This window comes from Artemia sp. Qi Xiang Cuo, chromosome 7 (assembly GCF_049724085.1).
Source record: "Artemia sp. Qi Xiang Cuo chromosome 7, ASM4972408v1, whole genome shotgun sequence".
Classification (NCBI taxonomy): Eukaryota; Metazoa; Arthropoda; class Branchiopoda; order Anostraca; family Artemiidae; genus Artemia; species Artemia sp. Qi Xiang Cuo.
Window position 1 is genome coordinate 33,419,743 of NC_142800.1, and position 8,002 is coordinate 33,427,744.

Here is an 8,002-nt window from a genome sequence, read left to right on the forward strand (position 1 = left end):
ATGTTTTATTGTATGGTTGTTTTATGTATATGGATTTTTATTGTTCATTGTATTGGTGTTATATTTGATGTTTTATTGTATGAATGTATGGATGTTATTGTAGGGATGGTTTTGTATATTGATATATGGTTGATTATGTGTTTTACTATATGATTGATGATATGTCTTGTTGTATGGTTGGTGTTTTATTTAATGTTTGTCTTTTTTGTATGGATGTTTTATTGTATAGATAAATGGATTTTTATTTTAATAGTTTTTTAGGCTGATATAGATGTTATAATGTTAGGCATGATTCTTCATTGTTGCATGATTATAGGCGTTGACGCTTTTCCTTTGACATTGAGCGTCGATATAAAAACCTTATACAGAGATAGTATCTCAGTCCATAAATCAAATTTGATTAGTGTACATTGTTTCAAATTGGAAAAATAAACATTCAAATATTTTGAAAATGAGTAGTTTTGCACTATTACACCTTAAAGGAGCAGACAGTGATGTTGTGAAGACAAGGGCCCCCAATGTAGCAGTTGGATTTGGAAAGGATTCCCGACTAAAATTTGAGTGAATGAGATGTTTAGCAGATACATTATATCATTGAGTCAATTTAAGTCAGATGAACAATTATGTTTTGCCGCAAAAGTGAATATAATGTATATATCACGACTACAACATGGGCTGAATGGTATCGTGAAGCACATTGAGGAAAATAGATTGACACACCTAACGCAAAGAGAGTGAAAATATATTCTTTTATTAGATTTCTGTTAATAAAAATGTTTTCTTTTTATAATGATTTTTTAATTAGATACTCTAGATGATCGTTTACTCCACTCTCTAGTGGGGTGACCAATATGCATTGAAAGTTTGAACAAAGTAGAAACATGCCATTGTTATTTTTGTCTATAGTTGGTAGTGGGAGTATCAAGAACCAAAATGATTGGATTTGAGAAACAGAAGATCTTACGGAATCTAGTAGAAATGGAAAAATGTTTAGTTTTAGATGATGACTTTCTGGAATTATCTCTTCAACGGAAAATATTTTCTCTAGAAATGTTTAACAATATAATGGTTGATTCTCCATCTTTGGATTATTGTATGAAGCTTATGCGTTGTGAACCAAATGTATTTACTCAACTTATTGATGTAGTATTTGAAACGAAACAAAATGACATTTTGATTCTTCTTTTAACCACTACCTAGAAATTCATTCTTTAAAACAATAAGAAATAAGTTTTTGTGACGACACTTGATTAATCCTCCTCCTCCTAGAAGACAATTGACAACATCGAAAGAATGTACCATACATGTTCACTATGTTTATGGACATTGGGCAGCTCGTCATCATGTGAGAAATTTACTACAGTTGATGACAATAATGAAAAGTGTAGATTATGCAATTCGTGTAAATTGCATAAATGATATGCTGTACAAATTAAGGACTGTAATACCTGTCTTGAAGAGACTGTTCACTCTCATCTTAATGGATATCTAAGCACCTTTTGTCATTTTGATAAGTGTGACCAATGGGAAAATACTTACCCTGGCATGATTGGAAAAACCCTAAACGTGACTTCAATTTACTTCTAAGGGATTGGTATTGTCGTGGATTTAAATTGTTTTGGGAAGAAAAATTTGGAGCACTTATTAATTGTAAAAGTATGAGGAAAGTATGGTCTTGCGTCATCATTGTGAGGACAATGGTAGTAATGATTATAAGCCTACTGATTTTTATTTGGCTGTTACAGAAAGTGATTCGTCATATGAGAATATTGTGTGTGACATTACTTCAAATAGTCAGATAGAAACATGTGAATTTTACAATATGAATCGTAATAGTATCGTTGACTTCAAAAGGAGATTTAATAAAAATGAAGTTACATCATATTGTGGAAAATGTGACCCTGACTTTGCACACAACTCTTATCCATCTTTTGTCTCACATTTATGCTTAGTTCCTCATACTGAAATAGATGCCAGAGGTTGAAAGTACCAACTGATCCGATCCTGTTTTTCCTTCTAGTCGTGTGAGAGGTATATAAGGAGGATTACCACTTACTGGTCTTAATTGAAGAAAATCTCCCAAAAATGCGCAGTTAGCATTACCCATTGGCAAATCAACTGCCAATATTTCTGATAGTCTTAAACGAATGTAGGTTAAAAGAACAGACGAAACCATACTAATTTCATCAATAATAAAAAGTCTTGTCTCCTTAAGTGTCTTTCTCAAAGTAAGAAGTTTTTTAGTGGAGAGAGGTGTGTATTTTGTGGTGTTTTCCTGATCAATAGCTAAACTTAAACAACTATGTATTGTTAAACCATTTATGCTATGTGCAACAATACCAGTAGGTGCCATAACTACAACGAGACAATCTTCATTCTTGAACTTGTTGCAAAGTAGTCTTCACATGACACTGATAACACTAGATTTTCCTGTGCCCCCACATCCAGATACAATCAACTTCAAAGATGCTGCACCATTCCGCGTGGTAACTGAGTCTAAAATTTTGTCAACAACTCTCTTTTGATCAATATTGAGCGACTCATAATCATTTTTCAACCTGTCTTCGGTGTCACCATTTAAAATCTGTTTGTTTGCGTCTAACAAATGCTCCTTAGCATCTGCTGCTCTGTCAATGATTCCTCCCTGAATTGCATTTTCTGGGTCATCTTCAATGTTTTCATCAATATTTTCCGCCTTCAGAATTTCTTTTGTACGTTCTCGGACCCTTTCTTCAAATTCTATATCGCTTTTCCTCTTAACAACAAATTTTTCGTGGTAAGCTACCATGTCGGGATAGTTTACACTTTCAACACAGTAGGTTTCGTAGTTGCTATTTCCACTGACTACTAGTTCATTTTCATTTCGCTAAGGTTTAAACAATTTTAAAAGACCTCCATAGTAAGCATTTTTCTTCTCGTCAGTTTCAAATGGGTTTATATTTCTGTGCTATATGATAAACGGTTTAAAAAGCCTTTTTCCGAGGTAGAAGGACCCGTCAGTTAACATCATATTATCATCAGTACCATTACGCTTCCGTTCATACCAAGACAATAACTGAAAAAGACTGATATTTTCCATATGTTCCGGTCTTTTAGAGTAGGTATCAATAACCCAGTGGGCAATGTATAAATCACTACTCTGTGGATCGTTTTTAGCAAGCTTTTCTAGCTCCTCATACCTTCTCAGTGTCCTCTTCACCTCGCTCTTTTTCGCAAGGTCAATATATCTAAATTGCCTAGAAATACTATACAATTTAGTACCAAGAAGCCTATCAGCAGCTTCAACTGCTCCAACTTGACGGGTTTTTATGGACTTCAACAAGTAGGACATAGTTCGTTGACCAAGACTTTTGCATGCATTATTTACTTCCTCCTACATTGCTTCTATTTCGACACTCTCTGCTTTAGTCATGTAATCGGTAATGTAATACGGTAATTTAGAGCCCAAATGGCCAATATATTGAAAATCAATGCTTGCTTGATTAGCAATAAGTAACGCAGGAGAATAGTCATTTATATAACGCTCGTCATCTCTTCGAAGCAGATGATATATTCTTTTTCTTGGCTTTTTACGGTTTGTACCATGAGCCAAGCAGTCAAGGATGTCATATAATTCTGTTCGTTCCTTTGTAGGACGAGGAAAGCCAAACTTAAAATACGTAACCCATCTTCCTCTTTTTCTCTTATATTTTCTTTGACAGTATTTATTACAGTGGTGCACTTGATGGTATTTGACCAGTTTGTGAAGAGTTGGACTAGTCAATCTATTTGGTATTTCACAAGTTATAATACTATTCATATACTGAATCACTTCAGACGCTGTTGATTTCCCAATAATAGGAGCATCTTCAATCCACAACACAATGTACATGAAGCGCACCTCGTTTCTGATACTCGATACGCCAGAAATGATCCTTAATTTTACCAGACAAAGGATTTGTCTTTAAACAAATTAGCTCATTAAATATAGGTGTCCATTTTTTGTCAAAGTGCATGGAAACTGCAACTGGATCTAGACACGTCAACTTTGCTGGGGTCATTTTTGCTACACCAGGTAAGTTCTTATGGACAGTCCGTAAATAGTCAATAAATTCAGGAGAGTACCACTCAGCACATGAAACTGTCAGAAACAAAGTCGGTGGACCCAATTGCTCAATCATTGACTTTACTATATAGGAAAGAGATTGAAAATACTACTGAGATCCTCTGATTTGATTGAACAGAAAACAAAGTCGCTTCCATCTCTCCATCACGGGAATGAAGCCTGTCTATAAATTGACGAGCATTTTGATTTGGTTTCACAGTCAGCAACATATGACCGACGCTATTACACATGTAAGAGAATTCTTGCAATTGGAAGCTGTGAAAAAGAAACTGTTTGTCAAGACGAAACTTAGTATGTCTGCTAAGAAGCCTTGATTTAAATTTTTCTGCATTTCAGAAAAACGTTAAACCAATCTAGATTTTGCTCTTTCTATCAGTTTCTGAAGGATTGCAGCTTCCGGTATTTCAGGTAAATTATCAACACCAACCGCTTTTTCAGCAAGACGTGCTTCAAGTATTTTATTTAAATCTTCTAGGGTGTATGCACGTATTGTTTTATTGACTGTTGTTCTCTCTTAACCACAACAGTGCTTCATGGACTTTTCTCAGATCTATTAGTGCAGTCCAAAAATTCTTGTTGTAAGTAGGCTGACCATTGACAATGACTACAAAACTATCAATGTTAAGAAGTTTTTCAGGCTGAATATCTGCATTTGCTTGCACATCAACAGGTAGATATACTATTCTCCCCTTAAGAGCGTCAACAGGTTCTGTTCTAGGTCTTTTCAATGCAGTTACTTGCCCTAATCTGACGATCGTAAGACAAGGCATTACAAATCGAATCATTGCCATTTCAAAATTATTTAAACACTTTATACATTCCGGTGTACGGTCTATATGAAGGTTATTTAATACTGATCGGACATTCTCCTGACTTTTCAACATTTTCCCAGCACAGTAATCACAGACAGAAAATGAATCTATTACATCCTCTTTCCAACCTGTACATTGAATTAGCTGTTCTCTGTCATCTTTGTGTATGTCCTGTTGTAGGTGTTCTAAAATCGTGGCCATCATTACATCAAAACCTTTCTTATTTGAAAGGGATCTTAGACTCTTCAATTGGTACTTTGTCTTTATCTGCTCGCAACTGTCACAATGCATTGTGGGGTATACATCCCTGATGTTAGCTGCCTTTTCAAGGCTCTCACCAAATAATTTTATTATTGTATTTTCATCCACAGAAACTCTAATATTGCTATCACCGTAAATGAAGTCTTGACTATTATTACGACAGAGTCTACTTGACACTTCTTCTATATAATGACTTAGTTCCTTGCACGAGCCCTCGACTTTTAGTAGATTAATATGTTGTATAATCTTAGATTTTGATACTGCCTTATATACGCTATTAATGAAACAGTTTAAGACAGGAAAATGTGGAGCTAGTGCCCTTAGAGAACGCAAATAGCTCTGAAATCCCTCATTTGGGCTACAGTATAACGATTGCCCATGCTTTCTTGTGTCCCTGTAATTGATTTAACAATAATCCAAGCCGCCAAGGTAGAAATTAACCACTTTGTTAGTTGAAAATTTTAATGCTATATTATTTTCAATGATATCAAAAAGAATTTGACATAATTCAATATCCGTCGGATAAAGCTTGCAGATATCAGGGTGACATTGCCAGGTAACCTGCTGCCCAATTTTTGGTTTTTAATGTTTACTCAGATTGTTATAGGTGACTTCAGCCATCATAATTTCCTTGTCAGATCTAGTTTCGGAGCATTTTTCAATAGTTGTCTCGTACTTTTCAGGACAGTTTGTTCTACTACACAGAGAATGTGCTGCCAAATATTCAGTAGAACTAAAAGAACTGTTTAAAACACAGTTAGAAATGCTTTTTTCTTGAGTCGGTGTTCCAGGAATTTGTTCTAAATCATTAGTCTTACAAACACATTTACTAATAACCCTAACAGGCTCATTTTCGCCATAATTGAAAAACATTTCTTTTCCTTCGCTGTTGATAGGTATGCTTGTATATATATTTTTATTGCTGCTACATAAACTACAATTGCTCCTTCCAAAATTAATATACGAATTTTCTAAGAAGTACGCCTCCGTATATTCACTGTGTTGTCAAACATTTTCCATTGCATCTATAAACTGTTCCGCAGTTGCCAATCCATACCTTGGAAGCTTTTCGTTAAACTGACAACATTTCTTTCGGATATTACTATGAAGCTTTGCCAAAGCATTTCTAGCCGACTTTTCAACAGCATCCGCTCTTTCAAAGAGAATTTTAATCTGTAATTTTGAATACTTTTCGTGATCCTGGTAATACATGCGTAAAATGTTTCTCAATTTACGAAGATCAGCCTGCATTTTTGCCATCTTCTTGTATTTCTGAATGTAATTTTTCCCTTTGTCCTTATGCGTTCTTCGGTACAACCTCGCAGAGAATTTAAGTTTTTCATTATAGATTTTGTCACCCCAGTATCTACCCATTATTCTGGTAGCAACTTTTTTCTTATGTTTGTTTCGGTAATCTATATCGTTATCATACCGTTCCTTGCTCTTTTGTTTGGCTGTCTCAATTTTCCCTTCTCGATACCCCAGATCCCTGACCTCTGTTTTGCTCTGTCATATTTCATTTTCTTAAATTCTGGATCACAAGACATCTTAGTAGCAATCCTTACGCGTTCTCGAGCTTTATTGCGTTCGGTGGCATTTCTATCTCTTTTAAATAAACTTTTCTTATATTTCAGGATGTTAGCTTTATTTTTCGTGTAGCAAAGTTTTTTATTAGTAGAAATTTGGATTGCTCTATTTTGATAGTTTTTTTGGTTATTCTTTCTTTTTTTCCTTTCAAGCGAGACCATATTTTTTCAAGGTTTAAAATTATTAAGTACACAATACCCCGTGTCGAGTATCTAAAACCTAGCATAAAAAAAACTAATTTTTAAATTTTCAGGTATTTATCTTGTTTGAATTACAAAATTAGTATTATTGGTTAGACACCATAAATATTTTTGCAGTTTACATAATAAGTTTAGCGATTCTGGACTGAAAGCTAAAATAATTGCAATTATAAGACAATAATATGGAGATACGTACTTTACGGGTTACAAACCAAAAAAAGTTTGGTTCCAGGATACAATAATAACTTTGAACTGAGATGAAAAAAAATTTTCTTCCAGGAGACAAAAAGTAAAACTAATTATAAAATTTTCATGTTTTTTTGTTGTTTAAATTAAGAAATTTCTATTACTGATTAGGCATCATAGATATTTTTGCAGTTTACATAATAATTTTTGCGATTAAGCCAAAAAAGAAAATTTTGGTTCCAGGAGTTTCGGTTACTATTGAGACTAGTAGCTATTATTACTATAGAGTTCATTACCATGAACTGTTTGATTGCTTCAAAATTCAAATATCTTTGAAAAGACTGCAGCATGAAAATACATCAAAAATGCAAATTTTTTGACAAAATTGATTCTACTTTAAAAAGTATTTTATTTTTAATTACAAAAGGCACTAGATGTTGCAATTTTCTTTAAAATGAGCTATTATACAGCTCTCTATGATTTTCCAGTGCCCAGCTAGCTGAGAAGAAAAATCAAGCGGAAAGAAAAAAATATCCCGTTTGTGGAGAATAACGTGGTAAAAGTCAATTTGCTTGATTTTCAAGCCAATATATTTTCTTTGTTATTCAAGCCAAAGGGCGGTAAGTTTCCTTTATAGAGGTTTCGGACAAGGCGGTTCTAATGGTGTACTTTTTGTTTTGATCTGACTCTTTTTTTAGGAGCTGGGGGGTTTTATATTTCTTTACATTGGAGGTGATCGTCTCTTACTAGGTTGCTAGCTACCGCTGCAACCCGGATTAGGAGTTATTACATTTTTTTAAATTGGACGTGATTGTCTCTTACTAGGTTTCTAGCTACTGCTGCAACCTGGA

The 8,002-nt window shown here is 34.2% G+C and overlaps 2 protein-coding genes across 3 annotated transcripts in view; both read left to right on the plus strand.

The window, feature by feature from the left end:
- Positions 1-725, plus strand: part of LOC148950185 (uncharacterized) — a 75,371-nt gene extending 74,646 nt beyond the window's left edge. For both annotated transcript variants that reach the window (XM_089092197.1, XM_089092198.1), the window contains exon 4: positions 1-725. This exon is cut by the window's left edge and continues 791 nt beyond it. The gene's annotated coding sequence lies outside the window, so the exon portion shown is untranslated.
- Positions 1-8,002, plus strand: part of LOC148950179 (uncharacterized) — a 555,619-nt gene that overhangs the window by 541,122 nt on the left and 6,495 nt on the right. The window lies entirely within an intron of this gene.